At 40.7% G+C, this 17,722-nt stretch overlaps 1 protein-coding gene across 9 annotated transcripts in view; it reads left to right on the forward strand.

Annotated features, from left to right (window-relative positions):
- The window catches only part of KANK1 (KN motif and ankyrin repeat domains 1), a 246,536-nt gene that overhangs the window by 64,750 nt on the left and 164,064 nt on the right, over window positions 1–17,722 (forward strand). For 5 of the 9 annotated variants that reach the window (XM_007969400.3, XM_007969404.3, XM_037998465.2 and 2 more), the window contains exon 2: window positions 15,502–15,627. The exons of the other annotated variants lie outside the window; for them this stretch is intronic. The gene's annotated coding sequence lies outside the window, so the exon portion shown is untranslated. The remainder of the gene's footprint in view (window positions 1–15,501; window positions 15,628–17,722) is intronic. 9 annotated transcript variants of the gene reach the window in all.

Raw genomic sequence — 17,722 nt, forward strand, 5'->3', positions numbered from 1 at the left:
CCTTTGAAAATTTGTAGTTTTTGTAAGTTTTTAGGAAATATGCATGCTAATTAGTGACTAAATTATGTTGCTTTTCATGTGAATTTAGTAAAGTTGTTTTAAGACCCCTTGGCTTAGTTTTTCATGAGACTTTCTAAACATGCTTCTGCATACTATTTTAATAATAATGTAAGTTTTTGACTTTTTGCTATTATAATGGCCAGTGAATATATTTGTGCTGAAGTCTGTGTGGAATTTTTTTGAACATTATTTTCTTACTGTATATTATTAGAGGTGAAATGTTTGGGTCAGGAGTTACAAACATATATTTTTTAAAAAACTAACCACTCTAAAGACCCTTGATGCATTTTGTCAAATTGATTTCTTGTAAAAATGGGACCAGTTTGCACCTCCGTTGAGGTATGAGAGAGTGCCCATCTCCTTGGGGACCTAGCCCCTTGATGGTTCCAGCGCTCCATCCAAAACCGCTTCACTGTGGGGTGTTTTGTGTGACATGGTGGTGTCGTATGTCTTCTCTACAAGAAAAGGCGTTGTTACCAAGGCAAACAGAGATACTTGATACCGTTATGTATAAACCAGAGGAAGCCTTTGCCAGAGAGACTGTTGACAATTGCTAGAGGGTATGATAATGCAGAAGTTACAGAGTGTTCCTTTGGCAACATGTGTTAATGGATTTGTTCCAGTGTTAGAGCCCTTTTTAATGAAAATTCTGAACACCTACACTGGAAAAATAATAAGATAAAAAGCCTTAGTCAGGAATGTATTGCTTGTTAAGATTTCGCCAAGGAGGTCACATGTTATTTAACAAGGTAGATTACTTTTTTCTTTGTAGTAGGCAGGGAAATAGCTATGCTTCACTTCTAAATAAAAAAATATTTAAAAAAGAGAATACATTTTTTAAAAAGAAAAACATGACTAAGATAACTGTCTCATTCCTAGGCACTTTTTAATCTTATATAAATTTACATTTAGAGACTTAACAATTTGGCGTTTTTGAATGAATGCCTGAAATACAGTTGGACTATAGAGTCTCAGCTGAGAAACAGACATGTAGAGCAAGGTATATTCTGTCATTTATCAGAAAAGTTAAAGGCAATTCATTTTGTTTACAAGGCGGCACATAGATTCTTCAGAGAGAGAAAAACATGGGTTTATAGGAAAATTCTTACCTATTTGGTAAGGACTCTGAGTTTGTACTTTAGCTTTATGTCTCATAAATCAAGTCCCAAGGTCACCAAGTGATAGTATTCCCAGGTTACTTGTGGGTCGAGGTGCAGAACGACTTGGAACGTCGTGGTTGGGCGTCTTTTTCTGCCATCCAACTTTGGAGGTTGCTGGTAGGAAATGCTTATTTTCCTTTTTTAGTGCATTTCAGTTTAAAACAAATTAAAAATGGAAAGTCGGTGTTTTCCCTCCACTAATACATCTCTAACTTATGGTTGTAATAAACAGTGATTAGAAATATACTTTTTTTTTTTTTTTTTTTAAAGAGACAGGGCCTTGCTCATTTTCCAGGCTTGAGTGCAGTGGAGAAATTGTAGCTCACTACAGCCTTAAACTCCTGGGCTCAAGGCATCCTCATGCCTAAGCCTCCTGAGTAGCTAGGACTACTTGCTTGTGCTGACATACCCGGCTATTAAAAATTTTTTTTTTGTAGAGACGGTTTCGATATGTTGCCCAGGCTGGTCTTGAATTCCTGGCCTCAAGCAATCCTGCTGCCATGGCCTCCCAAAGCACTGGGATTACAGTATGGACATAAGCCACCATGTCCAGCCCTACTTTTGCTTTTTTGAAGGACACGTGTGTTAAACAGAAATTTCTTTTTTTTTTTTTTTTTTTTTTTGAGACGGAGTCTCGCTCTGTCGCCCAGGCTGGAGTGCAGTGGCGCAATCTCGGCTCACTGCAAGCTCCGCCTCCCGGGTTCCCGCCATTCTCCTGCCTCAGCCTCCCGAGTAGCTGGGACTACAGGCGCCCGCCACTGCGCCCGGCTAATTTTTTTCTATTTTTTAGTAGAGACGGGGTTTCACCATGGTCTCGATCTCCTGACCTTGTGATCCACCCGCCTCGGCCTCCCAAAGTGCTGGGATTACAGGCGTGAGCCACCGCGCCCGGCATAAACAGAAATTTCTAATGTCAGTGCATTCTTTGCATCAGAACATGTTTTAACTCATGAGTTAAAAAAAAAAAAAAAGTATGTTTCTAATCACTGTTTATTACAACCATAAGTTAGAGATGTATTAGTGGAGGGAAAACACTGACTTTCCATTTTTAACTCATGAGTTAAAACATCGCTGTTTCTGGCATAACGGTCTTTACACATTTCCATCTTTGTATTAAAAACTTCTGAAATAAAATTTATTTTGGGGCTAGAAAAAGGTAAGATTGGATCCAGTGATCTCTTTAGGACTTGCCTTTTCATACTTTGCAATCTCATTACTATTATCACAGTTTATGTCCTAATACAATAAGGTTGAAGTTTAACCAAAAGTTCTCTTTTCTTCTGGCATGCTTTGTGAGAAAATATTTGAGCTGGTATAAATTGTAATTACTGGCAGATATGGAAGAGAGTCTGACTCTGAGTTTTCATGATGCTGATATGCTGCTGCAATTAGTCAAGTGCTACATGAGTTAATGTCATTACCAAAGGACAGTCTATTATCAGAGAATAAAGTATAATTTGTAAATGTGGAGGACCTAGAGGAATAAAGTTGTTGCCTTACCAGTCACTAAACTTATCTAATAAATAAAAATGAGGATTTATTATTATTATTATTTTTATTTTTATTTTTTTTAAAGATGGAGTCTCGCTCTGTCACCCAGGCTGGAGTGCAGTGGCGCCATCTCGGCTCACTGCAAGCTCCGCCTCCCGGGTTCCCCGAGTAGCTGGGACTACAGGCGCCCGCCACCACGCCCAGCTAATTGTTTCTATTTTTTAGTAGAGATGGGGTTTCACCGTGTTAGCCAGGATTGTCTCGATCTCCTGACCTCATGATCCACCTGCCTCGGCCTCCCAAAGTGCTGGGCTTACAGGCGTGAGCCACCGCGCCCGGCTGAGGATTTTTTTTTAAAGCCAGAAGTAATATAAGCCATTATCAGTGAGAAAAGGTGGTGAGGATAGCAAGGATTAAGTAAGTCGCAGGCATTTTATTTTTATTTTAGAGAAAATGTTAAAATGGTTGGTATTTTCTAGCTCAGCAGTCCCACCCCCACCCTCACCCATTGATTGATTATTTGCTTTAAAAATCCTGAGTGAAAAGACAGGAATTATTTCATTGTGGTGAGAGTGACTGATGTCAGAAGGTCAATTTCCCTACATTTACAAGATTCATATACACTTTAGAAAGGTTTTTTGTTAAATTGGGTGGACTATAGATTAACAGTGCACTTTTTGTTTTGTAATTGCATTTAGCTTTAATTAGAGGTTTAGAGTAGAAAGCTGAGAGTTGCTTGGAGGAGCCAAGGAGGAGATTAATGGGCTGTGCCCATCCACCGCAGCTCTGTGCTTCCAAAAAGTTTGCCAGGGCAACCTGGATTTGTCTTTATTATAGTGGAAGGAGTCTTGTCCTGTAGAAATAGAAATCACTGATGCATCACTAGCATCATGTGGCCTTTGTTCTCTGGCTGGACATGTTTGAAAGGCCCAGCTCATACCCACTCCTCCCTTAGGAAAGGGGGCCGAAGCTCTGCACCTGTAACATTCCATAAAGGCTAAAGATCATGAGGATGTTGAGTGGGCAGGGTCCCAGTGGTCTTTACTGAAATACCAGAGTCTGCACTCTGATAATGAATGAGGCTGGAGAGAACATTTCCTTGGTGTATTTTAATGCTTGACCTAGTTGACTGGGGTGCTCTGGGAAAACAAGCCTCACTTCCTGCTTTTCTACCTTAGGTTGAAGTATGTCATTTATGTGATTGTTAATATTGAAATGAGTAGCTGTACCACTCTGTTCTCAACAGGGAGGAAACCTTTTTATTTGTAACGATTGTAAATATTCTTTCTTAGCCGGGCGTGGTGGCTCATGCCTGTAATCCTAGCACTTTGGGAGGCTGAGGCGGGTGGGTCACCTGAGGTGAGGAGTTTGAGACCAGCCTGGCTAACATGATGAAACCCCATCTCTACTAAAAATACAAAAATTAGCCAGGCATGGTAGTACGTGCCTGTGGTCCCAGCTACCCGGGAGGTTGAGGCAGGAGAATCGCTTGACCCTGAGGGGTGAAGGTTGCAGTGAGCCGAGATCGCACCACTGCACTCCAGCTTAGGTGACAGAGTAAGACTCCGTCTCAAAAAAAAAAAAAAGAAAATATTTTTTCTCTTTTTAAGTGTATGTGTATATACATACATACATACATATATATATATAGAGAGAGAGAGAGGTTTTTTTTTTTTGAGACGGAGTCTTGCTCTGTCGCCCAGGCTGGAGTGCAGTGGCACGATCCCGGGCTCATGCCATTTTCCTGCCTCAGCCTCCTGAGTAGCTGGGAGTACAGGCGCCCGCCACCACGCCTGGCTAATTTTTTGTGTCTTTTAGTAGAGACGGGGTTTCACTGTGTTAGCCAGGATAGTCTCGATCTCCTGACCTTGTGATCCACCCACCTTAGCCTCCCAAAGTGCTGGGATTACAGGCGTGAGCCACTGTGCCTGGCCTGTATTTTTTAAGTTGAAACTTGTATTTGCCTTGTCTTTATGCCCACAGTTAAACTTGAAGTCATTTTATATCAAAAGCATCTTCTCAGATTATTCTGATTTTTGAGAAGGCTAACATTTGCTAGGCTTTATGTTTCAAAAAACAAAAACAGGAAAAGCTCCTGGGCTTCTCCCATCATGCTTGGCATATGAGGGGTCTAGGGTACTTGTCTTAAATGTTCTGATGTATTTCAGTTAAAGCAGTGAACAATATTCTAGAAGATAAGGCAGCAGCTGATGCTCGGTAATGGCCTTAAAACTGCATAGTAATAACCTTCAGTGAGATTTATATAATTTGGAGGTAAGCTCCACTTGTATCTGGAAAGTTAGAGCACAGAGAAAGTTAGTGCGGTATTGCCTGAGGTAAGTCACACAGTTGGTGATAAAAGCCACCATTCTTAGTACTTTATATGAGACTTCTGTTTTATATGATAGATTATGGAGGCCAGGCACAGTGGCTCTTGCCTGTAATTCCAGCACTTTGGGAGACTGAGGTGGGAGGATCACTTGAGCCCAGAAGTTCGAGACCAACTGGGCAACACAGCAAGACCCTGTCTCTACAAAAAAAAAAAAAAAAAAAAAGGCCAGGAACAGTGATGAACATCTGTGTTCCAGCTACTCAGGAGACTGAGGTGGGAGGATTGCTTGAGCCTGGGAGGTTGAGTCTGCAGTTAGCCATTGTCATGTAGACTGCACTCCAGCCTGGGCAACAGAGCAGGACCCTTTCTCAAAAAAAATTAATTACAGAGATAGTGTTCTAGTTAATAGCAAGGAAGGAATGGCTTAAACAATAAGCTTAGCTGGGCACAGTGGCTCGTGCCTGTAATCCCAGCACTTTGGGAGGCCAAGGCGGGCCGATCACTTGAGGTCAGGAGTTCAAGACCAGCCTGGCCAACATGGTGAAACCCCATCTCTATTAAAAATACAAAAATTAGTCAGATGTGGTGATGCATGCCTGTAATCCCAGCCACTTGAGAGGCTGAGGCAGGAAGATCGCTTGAACCCAGTAGGTGGAGGTTGCAGTGAGCTGAGATTGTGCCACTGGACTGCAGCCTAGGCGAGAGTGTGACTGCATCTCAAAACAAAAAACAGTAAGTTTAATGAATGATTCCCAAAGTATGGTCTATGGACCAGCGTCATTCACATCATCTGGAAACTTACTAGAATTTTTAAATTCTTGGGACCTACCAGACCTACTACTTGCTCTGAAGGTGTGAGTCTAGGAATCTGTGTTTTCAAAAAGCCCTCCAAATCCTTCTGATGCATGATAAAGTTTCAGTACCACTAGCTTCATACCATCCTTTTATAATTTTATGAGTTTAAATGCTTGGGGCTGCTGAGATAACTTAACCTTGGGTCCTGAGTATATACAAGGTAAGAAGCAGCTGGTAGCCTAGCCTTCTTGAAGGCCCAGCATAGACAACCTTACTGGGCCTCCCTTGTAATGTACAGATAGGTAAGAAAGCAGAAGAGGAACCAATATTTGAGCTGCCTGTGCTCTGCCAGGCACTGTGTCTGTCTTTCCCACAGGTCCCCTGCATTTAGCCCTCATGCCAATCATGTGCTTGTCATAGTGTGCTCCTTGTATCTTTTGGGTGCATCATCATTTTCTAGTTGTAATCTCATTCTTGAGAGCAGGCTCAGATATTTGCTTCAATTCTTCCACTGGCAATCAAGGAGACTTTGTTTTGTTTAGGGGACTGTACATTTCCTCATAGGGCATGCAGTTTGTGTTGGAGATACAGAAAGCTTCATCCTGAAGTTGGTGCTTCCTCCTGGAACAGTAATTTTATTTCAGGTTTGTGGGAGAGGAGGAGGAGAGACCTTGTCTTTTTTGCAAACCATGACATTCCCTGTACATACCATGTACCTGGTGCATGATAAATAACTGTTAGATTCCCATACTATTAACAGAAAGCTTGTATTATGTCCGGAATTGGTTCCTTCTGGTGGGTTCTTGGTCTCGCTGACTTCAAGAATGAAGTCGCGGACCCTCGTGGTGAGTGTTACAGTTCTTAAAGATGGTGTGTCTGGAGTTTGTGCCTTCAGATGTTCAGACGTGTCCAGTTTCTTCCTTCCAGTGGGTTCATGGTCTCGCTGACTTCAGGAGTGAAGCCACAGACCTTTGCAGTGAGTGTTACAGCTCGTGAAGGTAGTGCAGACCCAAAGAGTGAGCAACAGCACAATTTATTGTAAAGAGCTAAAGAACAACAAAGCTTCCACAGCGTGGAAGGGGACCGAGCGAGTTGCCGCTGCTGGCTTGGTTGGCCAAATTTTATTCCCTTATTTGACCCCACCCACATCCTGCTGATTGGTCCATTTTACAGAGTGCTGATTGGTCCGTTTTTACAAAGTGCTGATTGGTACGTTTACAAATCTGTAGCTAGACACAGAGTGCTGATTGGTGCATTTACAATCCTTTAGCTAGACACAGAGTGCTGATTGGTGTGTTTTTAGAGTACTGATTGGTGTGCTTACAAACCTTTAGCTAGACACAGAGCGCTGATTGGTGCATTTAGAAACCTTTAGCTAGACACAGAGCACTGATTGGTGCGTTTTTAGAGTGCTGATTGGTGTACTTACAAACCTTTAGCTAGACACAGAGCGCTAATTGGTGTGTTTACAGTCCTTTAGCTAGACAGAAAAGTTCTCCAAGTCCCGACTGGACCCAGAAGCCCAGCCAGCTTCACCTCTCAGTATCATCTCCCAGATAGTTTATGCCCACCCTTCAAACTTCTTTGTTTAAGGCATTGATTCTCAAAATGTCCCTTGACCAGAAACAGCATCACTTGGAAACTTGGTAGAAGTGCACATTCTCAGGTTCCACCCCAAACCTCTTGGATCGGAAATTCTGAGGGTAGAGCCCAGGAATTTATGGTTCAACAAGCCCTGCAGGTGATTTTGATTTATGCTAACACTTGAGAACCACTGGCTTTACACATGAGAAGTAGGATTTTGAAATTGTACTTTTTATTATAATTTTCTGGGAAAGTAAAGCTGTTTCACCTGTAAACTCTGGGGATAGGAGCACCCTGAAGCTCACGATGGCATCCTGCAAAGCCCGAAAGAGTGCTAGTTGCTTATCATTGCCTGTGCACACATCATTCCCTCACTCAGAGCCCAGCTAGGAGGCCTTCTTCTACCTTGTAACCAGGTCACCCTTAGATGTGGTCACTTCCTCCACAAGAACTGAGAGAGAAGAGAAAAACACCAGAGGTTATGGAACTGGCCATACTGGCTTATGGTTTAAAGGGCAGAACTGAGCCAAATGAGGATCCCTCAGAAAACTGCTTTCTCATTGGATCACCCCAGAAATAAATCAGTAAAAGCATTCACCTTTTGTTTTCTTTGTTTCAAACAAAGTAGGAAACATTCTTCTTGCTTTATATATCTAGCTATCAAGTAAGGAATTATGATTTGGATTCTTGAGTCTATTTTTATCTTTCACGTGTGTGTGTGTGTGTGTGTGTGTGTGTGTGTGTGTGTGTGTGTTTGCCTTTGTCAAGCCATGGAGGGTAAAAATGATATATATTAGCAACATTGTTTACATGGAGCACAGACAATTAAATGTTTCATTTCTTATTAATCCTGAAAGAAAAAGCCTTCTTTTGTGTATGTGGGGTGGTGCAGCCCTCTATACAAAAATCTTAAAAACTATATCTAGTCTAATTGTTTTCCCCTGGGACATCATCATAGTTTAGGAGTATATCTCAATGTTGATTTTTGAAAATACATGTGTAAACAGCTAGATTTATGCATTGTTATAGCATCAGTGCAAGTTTTAGGAAAAAATCAAGCGTGACAATTGAAAATAAAATGCCCATTACTAAGTTGGACTCTTCTTTACCCTCGAGAAATTGTACTTGGATGTTTATGGGAGAAATTATTCCAGATCCTACCAGTTCTGTCAGAAAACTGATATTACTCTAGATAATCATTTTCACCCACCTCTGTGTAATATTTAACTTTTATTTGAAATGTAGGCTCAAGCCATGCTAAAAATTCCATCTCAAAGATGACGAGCTTATCCATGGGGAGGGGATGGAGGGCAGAGCACCCTCATAACTCTAGGAATTTCACTGTTATATCTTGACTTAATAAAATGTCTGCAGCTGAAAATAGGAAAACTTGACTATATGCATGTTTGAACACACAGACATAAAAAAATGCCAGCTGAAGCAGAGTATTCCACCTGCAAGCCTAGAAAAATCAGGTGCAGTGAGGCACAGTGTGGCAGGGAAGACACACTGAAGCTGCAGGGATGGGAGGTCTAGTAACTGGGGAGACATTCAGTTGAGGACTGGTGCCCTCCATGTAGATTTCCCCAACCCACCCACCCTGGATGTGCTTCCCTCTGCCCCCAGTGTGGGCTCCCCTAGTACAGCTGGGTATTAGCTTGGTAATGGGAAAAGGATGGTATTCAACTGGGAATCTTTGGCTTCCAGGAGCAAAACAAACTTGGGGAAGATGTTATCAGGATACTGAAGTCCTCCCCAAAATCCAGATCCTCAGAGAAAACCTAGAATCAAAAATAGAAAAGCCCAAGGAAGTTGAAGAACTCTGTCTCTGTGTGTTGTCCCTGCTTCTCTCAGCTCCATCCTCACCTTTCTGCATTCCAGCTCTGTTGTGTCATCCACAGCATGCAACACACGGATCCAGCTCCATCTGGAGCCTGCCTGGCAGCTCCTCAGCCCCAATTTTAAAGCCCTAGGGAAGGAGCATCTTGCTCAGCGTAGGTCTGATGTCTTTATGTGGTCCAGTGAGCCATGGTGGGGGAGGTAATTGAGTGCAGGGAGGCACTATGGGAGGTCCACCTCTGACCCTGTGACCCAGTTAGAAGACCCCAAAGAGGAGTAGCTTGCATAGATGGAACAAAAGCATTCTCCCTATGTTATTCCATTGACATGTTGCTGTGGGTTTATTCATTAACCCCACACTTGGAAAGTAATCATCTTTGGCTCTAAGAAAATCTGGAGGTTGGACGTGAAAAACCTCAGGCCAGACAGTGAATCAGTCCTGGATTGTGCTGAATTTTCCAAAGTGACTCCACCCCATGAGGCTTCATGGCTGTCAGCATCTGCTGTCTCCAGTGATGCCTATCTTAAACAGACCCTTTACATGGCATTGGTGGCAAGTAAGACTGGAAGTTCTTTGTGAAATGCTTGCATGATACAAGAGCCTTCTCGTGAATCTGCTTTAAAAGGGTCCTTTATTCTGAATACCATTTTGATCTCTGATCCACTGATGGGAGTCAATGATGTTGAACTGAGAAAAATATATAGGTTACTAGCTATGAACCCTTCAGTAGTGTACTTGTTTACTAAGGGGTTAATTTGAATTGGGAATGAATCTTAGTCCGCAAACTAGAGGTGCAGAGAATATTGCAGTTTGCTAAATAGACTTAATCTTGACTTTAACCTTCTACTGCTTTTGGGTAGCAGAAAGATTCATCTCGATTATTCTTGGATTTGTTTCCCATATCACTCTCCCAGAGTTGTGCCAAGGTTCCAGGCTTTACTAATGTCATGATGTCAGGAAGACCTCCTAAGTTACCCGTTTACACCAGGCCCTACTGCTTCTGGGCTGCATTTGAGGCTAGGGAGGATGCTTTGTCCACATCCAGCCATCCCCCTGGGGTTGCTGCACACCTGAGGGTGCAGCCAGAGCGCAGGTATGGCCATCTGCCACTCAGTTTCACACTCATTCACTTCCGAGATCTCCCCTAAGTGTGGCAGACCTTTCTATCTTCTCACCCGCTTTTCTCCTTAAGGAACCCTACCACAACCTCCCTGAAGCAGGTAAGCCAGAGCCCTCGACTCTTGTGAGTGAGGAAATTTCAGAGGAAAAACATTGAGAACTCCCCCTGCCCCAGAGTCGGTAACTGCTCAAATGCCGGCTGCCGCCAGGTGGTGCAAGAGACACTGCTTCCTCTGTGGTCACCTAGCAACAGTCGCCTATTGGCCAGTTCCCCACGTAGAGGTGGCAGCTGCCCTTCCTCGTGGCTAGTTGCTGGGGGTTTGTGGGAGGAGGGGAGTATGGGGGGATGTGGCTGTACCTGCCCCAGATTAGCAGGAGAATTTGAGGTATTTCTTATTGTTGTTATTGTCTGTTTCCAAAACCCATTTGGAAACCTGTTATTCCATAAGAGTAGCCTTCAAATTCCTAAGCATTTTCTGTAAGTCTTCAGTGAACTAATAAAAGTATTTCCTTTTCCCTTTTCTGGCAATGGGTAGTCTAGCTCTGTTATCTCATCTACCAGGCTCACTCACACTGTGCACTTTTGCCCTCGGAACCAGTTCGATGATCAGCTACCTTACTTTTGCCATTATTTCAGATACTGCCTTGCCCATAGCACAACCAATGCATTTAAAAAATAAAAACACTTGGGGGTGGGGGAACTATGATTAAATAAAGGAGATCTCTGTAGAATATGGCAAAGCTTGCACACAATTGTGATAAAAATATGCTGTCTTGAGCAACCAGCATATTACAGAGGCTCTGTGAATGCCTCTTAATCTAGAATTTCAGTACGGGCTATACATAAAATATTTATACAGCACAGTGTGCTTTGCCCCTAACAAAAGCGTGGGTTCAGATGTATGCTGTTACTATAGACGTCACTAACGTATAAGCCACTGAAGTCCCTTTAATGTATTTATAATGTTAGCAAAGTATCTGCCATCAGGTTAAACTTGTAGTGACTGATAATGTAGCCTTGGCTCCTAGCCAAAAATATTTTTCTTGCTATCAGAATGACACTTAATAGTAAAGATGTCCTAGAGGAAGGGGAAGAAGATAATTTAGAGAAACTTAAAAGAATGGTTGCTGCAGAACCTAGTAACTTGGTTTGTGGCTAGCAGACAAATGGGAGTAGTCCCTGGAATTACTTCTAAGGAGGAAATTTTACTACAAACACAGCTGGGATTAATTCTGTTACCAAGTCTTTTTTAGGATCAATACAGAGCTTATTTGTAAAAATTAAAATCTAACTATCACTTTACTGTCTATGGATATCTGTTACATTTTCTCTGTAAAAGAGGAATGGAAATGCCTGCCTAGTAGGTTCATCATAAGGACAGAGAATACGGGACCTTATTAAGTCCTAAGTAGCAGCAATTTTGTTTTTGTTTTTAGGATGATTAATTCCACTCATGACTTAATACTTGCATGTTCTTGAATCTTCAAAATAGATTAGTGAAGTAGTCATGTTTCCATTTTAGAAATAAAAGACACTGGGGAAACGAATTGTAATACACACATGACAAAGCTTATATATTAGTATCCTTCTATGTGAAGGATCCCTCAGTATCATTATATAAAGATCCTTTCTGGCTCTAATATGCTTGAGTTGATTTTGTTCCTTGTAGGCAAAAGTTTTAATAAATACACTATTTTCTCTCCATTATCCAGGATATATAGATTAATATTAATATATAAATGTAAAAATCCATTACATATTAATATATATCAATCTATACATCCATAATTAATATCCTGGATATATGAAATTAATATCCTGGATATACGAAAAGGTATTCCAGATCAATAAGATGAACACACTAGTAGAAAAATAGAGAACATGAACAAGAGTGTAAAAAGGTACAAAGTGTTCAACCCCAAAGATATGCTTATCAAAATTTTAAAATTAAATCTATAGAATACAATTTTAAAAATAACATGACCCAGTGTTAGAGGGGGTGTGGAAGAGTATTGTTATGTGCCGCTGGGTCAAACATTGTGTAGGGCAAATTGTCAATATCAGATTCTCACATTTTCTATACATTTGACCTTGACCTTATCCCAGGCAAATACTTGATGGTATAGTGAAGGATATCTTTCTCAGCATTAAATATATAATCAAAAATTGGAGGTGACTTAAGTACTTCAAGGGAATTTATTAAAATGGATCATTGAGCAGTCATTAAAAATGAAAGCATTCAAGACTATTCAGTGATACAGAATTTCCATCAGAATAAGTGGGAAAAACAAGTTACCAGTAATACCATATGATTCACTTTTAGAGAAACTTACATGCACTTACACATTGTGTATTATGTTTATATGTATCATGCATACATATCAAAGTGCAAGGAGGTTCAACAAAGTGCTAATTATCCTCATGATTTTTATTTTTTTCTTTGATTTTTCTAAACAGTAAAGAACAAAACACTATTTTGAAGGAAGAAAAACTATTTTTTAATAATTCAGCATAAATTACATAGGTTACCCAAAGATAGTAATATGGTATTTGATCTGAACCTGGACTTCTGTTCTGTTGATTTGACACATTTTGGTGTCTTTCCTTTTATGTTAAGTACTATCATTTACCTACAGCAGAAGAAGAATATAACTTAGCTTTTGAGACCTGATAACATATAGCTGTTGAATAGTTCTGTAAGATTTTTTAGGGAACCAAAACCAGGCATGTGAAGGTGGTGTTGGAAGAAAAAAGGCGGGAAGGGTTTGCAGTCAACTGTCAGTTATCTCTGCACATGGACAGGTGAGAAGCAAGGGAAGAAGAGTGAGCTTGGGTATTTCGTTGAGCTGTTAAGTTCAGGGTTAGAAAATGACCACTACAAACCTTTTGGCTTGAGAGCCAAAGTTCTTGGCAGGGAAGAAGAGTGAGCTTGGGTATTTCGTTGAGCTGTTAAGTTCAGGATTAGAAAATGACCACTACAAACCTTTTGGCTTGAGAGCCAAAGTTCTTGGCAGGCAGTCTCTGCTTGTTTCCATTTGCCTTCCTCCTAGTTTCTCCTCAATGCCCTGAGTCAGCATCCTGTATCTGCCATTTTGAAAATTGCCTTAAGGGGTCATGCCTTCCTAATTGTTAAACCCAGTGACATTTTGTCCTCATCTGCAGCATTTGATGTGTTACTCAGCTCTCTTTGGGCTTGTGTGCCTCTCCACCCTTGTAGTTACTCTCCTTCCTCTGTAACCACTCAGTGTCTTCTTCCATGTCCCTTGACCCTTCACTGTGTCTTCTACTGATTCCCCTTAGAACCTTCATTTATCCCTGGAGCTTCAACCATCATCTTCAGGTAAAACTCTAGTGACCAGTCATCTTTCCCCACCATGCATCATCCTTGCTGCCATTGAGAGTTTGGTCTTAAAATGGTACTTGAAATTAGAACATGTTCACTTTGTCACAAAATCTGACAGACATTAGACATACTTAGAACTCTTATCTGGCTTCATGAGACAGCTGTCAGATTGTCTGCCAATGGTCTACCCATTGATAATGGAACCAGCTCCTTGTGTGAGCCTTAAATAAAAATGATGGAATTAATAAAAGACTCTTACCTTAAGGCATAAAGGCCTATGAATTTCAAAAAGCATTGACAGAACCGATCCAAAAAATATGTAGTTTGTAAAAACTCTAATACAATCCACACTGAAGTAAAAAGCTTAACTTGGAATAATCAGAATAGTCTTTGTCAGCTGGACAGCTCATCTCGGTAAACATGAAAGAGTAGACAATAATGTTAAGGCAGTGTGTGAGGGTTAAATTATTTGCAAGGTCGCCATTGGGCGGCTTTGGATTCAAACTGGGCCTTGACAGAGGGGATAAGAAAAGTCTATGGGGAACTGATGGGCACAAAGGCAGGGTGTAAGTGTGTGTTCTTGGGAAAATAATCAGACTAATCTGATTGAATAGAAGGCATTTATTGGAAATTAGAGGAAGATAAAGTAGTGATAGATAATGGAAGAACTGAAGGTCAACAGAGGAGTTTATATGTGATGGAAGAGAAAATCATTATGACTACAGATGTAGATGTAAGAAAATGTTAAGTTTGGAAGTTATAAGACCAGAGAACTTCAAAGCTTGTGGGATTCTGTAAGGTGGGATGGGAATAACCAATATTGTTCAGTACCTGCTGTGTGATCTGTAAGGCATAAGATCCCATTATTATTTTACAGCAGCCTTTGGAGTAGATGTACTAGTTCCCATTTTATGCATTGTAAGACTGAATTGTGAGCAGACATACTTGTCTAAGTTTTGCAGAGTGGCTGGATCAGGATTCATGTCCAGTGACATCTGACTTCAGAGCACAGTGAGGATGGAGAACGTTGAGACCAGTTCTTCATTTTACAGTCAAAGGGATGGGCCCAATCCTGTTCAAGGTTACAGAAATAGGATGAAAACAATTTTTGTGTAAGAGAGTGGATAGGCTGTGATCTGCAGAGGGGCCAAGTTAGAGGCTCTTGTTATAAACAGATGGGGTATGGCAAGGAGGTTTGGTTTAGCAGTGTGATAGGAGTGAAAACGAAGGGGTAGAGAGCAGCTGGACATTCGGGGAAAAGTGGTGGTGGACTGATAGTGGAAGGTAACGATGAGAGGGATGACTTGAAAACAGTTCCAAGGTTTTAGTCCCAGGGAACTGCTGTTAGTTTTAGTAGAAAGGCCATGTGTTTGTTATGGAGTGGTCTGAGTAAGTATGACAGAGTTTAAAAATATATAAAAATAGAGAGGTACACGTGTGCCTTCTTATGTATGTACTGCCAAACACGGAGGAGAACAGGACAGAAGGTGGAAAGCTGTGAGGGATCCAGCGCTTTTCTTTGCAGTGGTGGTGAGTCACAAGAGCAAATAGCTAGCCTTTACCTAAAGCAAAAGGGACTCTTTGCATGGTATCTTAGGCTCCCTTTTATTCTGGCCTGCCCCTGCACCCCCAGCAGGAAAGTGGCTTAACTGTACTTTGATTTCCAAAATGCATAGCTGTCTCTAATGATTGATTCCTCTCTCCTGTGGATCTCAAGCCTAAAAATGAGTATTGTTCCATTATGTTTCCCTCAAAGAGATGTCTTTTTCCTTTCAGAATGATGGTCACTATACTGGATGGACTTCTGAACTAGTGAATTACTTTGATCTTTTGATCACACTAGGAAATTGTCCATGGAGTTGAAATATTTATTGCAGTAATTTCTGACCTTACATAATTAAGGTAACATATCATTTTTTTCTTTGTCATGAAGTTGTCATGTTTGTCTCCTTTAACTTTGCTTTTTAGAGATACAAATCCATTCTCTAGTCTTCTATGCTCCAATAATCTGTTCAGACTGCTCTTGATCTACGAATGTATGATTTGATTGTGGAAAATACTTTTATAGGATGAAATGTGAGCAAGCTGTTTTACTCTGAAGAATAAAAGTGAATTGTATTACTCTTCAGGTTAAATCAATAAATACCCCATTTTCATAAACACAATATGCATAGACTGGATAATAGGGAAACTTAATAGATCAAAAGGAGTATTAAGACTACTTGAAAAAAATGGAGATACTCAAATATTAATATGTTGCTGACTTTATTCAATAAATAAAATCTAGAAAATAGAGTTTAAATCAAAATCTGTTACTCTGTTTCTAGAGATAATCAGTGTTAAAATTGTACTACATTATCTTCCAAGTTTTTAGAATATGTGTTTATGTTGTGTTAGCTTTCTCTATGTTTGCAACTTGAGTAACATTTATTGCATGTTTGTGCTGTGCCAAGCTAAATACCAAGCATTTTATATATATTAATTTATTCTCATAACCCTTGGGGTTAGTACTTTTATTATCCCCATTTATACACAGGACAACTGAGGCTCAGAGAAATTAGCCAGGCACAGTGGCACACTCCTGTAATGCCAGCACTTTGGGAGGTCAAGGTAGGCAGATCACTTGAGATCAGGAGTTCGAGACCAGCCTGGCCAACACGGCGAAACCCTGTCTCTAATAAAAATACAAAAATTAGCTGGGCATGGTGGCACACGCCTGTAATCCCAGCTACTAGAGAGGCTGAGGCAGGAGGATCACTTGAACCTGGGAGACAGAGGTTGCATTGTGCTGAGATCACACCACTGCACTCTAGCCAGGGTCACAGAGCTAGACTTGGTTTTAAAAAAAAAAAAAGTGGAGGGGGAAGGAAGGAAAGGAAGGAAGGAAGGCCGGAAGGAAGGAAATGACTTGCCCATGTTCACATAGCTGGTAAACCCACCAGTTCAGAACTTAACCAGTCAGATACCAAAGCCCATATCAATGGGCTTTTTTACATACTTCTTTTCCTTAATAAAATGCTTATTCCTCTTTTCTGCAGCATCATTTTAAATGACAGCATAGTGTTCAGATATATGGAAATGTAATGGTTTCTCTATCCCTTCTCCTTTTATTAGACATTTATCTTGTTTCTTGTTATTTACTTTTAGAAATAACATTGCAGTGAACATCTTTCATGCACATCTGTGATTATTTCCCTAGGATAAATTGCTACAAGTGGCATTGCTGAACACTGATAGAATGTAGCACCCAGGTCTTGATGTATTCTGTTAATTTACTCTGTTGATGTACTGTGTTTTCTCGAAAGGTCACAGCAGTTTATACTCTCAGTAGCAGTATATTGAAGTACCTGGTAACTTTCAGCTCTCAGCAGCATTGGTAGTTAGCTATTTGAAAAAAGAAAGGTATGTGTTTTTAAAAAACATTCTAGATATTCTGTTAACCCATATTATCTCTTGCCTCTAATGCTGTAGTAGTCATGATCTCCTGACTGGTTTATTTCTATCTGGCACCCACTTTGCCACTAACAGAATTGTATAGGGTATAGACTCTAGAGTTAGATGCCTGGGTTCAAATCATGACTGTGCTCTGCCTCAATTTCCCCATAAGTAAAATGAAAATAGTAATAAAACTCTCTGGTAAAGTACTTTAGAACAGCGCCTGACTTTTGGTATGTGTTCAATAATTGTTGGCTTACTACTGTTGTTTTCCAGAAGTCCCTGCCCATATGATTAAAAAAACGCAAGGTTGTACTTGTTTTTGAATGAATTAAGCTAAAAAGCTGACATTGAAGCATTGTTAGTGTTAACACTGTGACCAACCTGAAGATCACAAATTACCTTGCCTGACTCAGTTGATGCTGAGAGATCAGGGATAGAGTAATAACAGGAATAACTAGAATGTTAAAGTGCTTTATATTAAGCTCCCAGTGCCCTTCCACACACATTATCTCATTTGATCCTCACAACACAGCTGTGAAGGAGATGGAGCAGGTGTTAT

This window comes from Chlorocebus sabaeus, chromosome 12 (assembly GCF_047675955.1).
Source record: "Chlorocebus sabaeus isolate Y175 chromosome 12, mChlSab1.0.hap1, whole genome shotgun sequence".
Classification (NCBI taxonomy): Eukaryota; Metazoa; Chordata; class Mammalia; order Primates; family Cercopithecidae; genus Chlorocebus; species Chlorocebus sabaeus.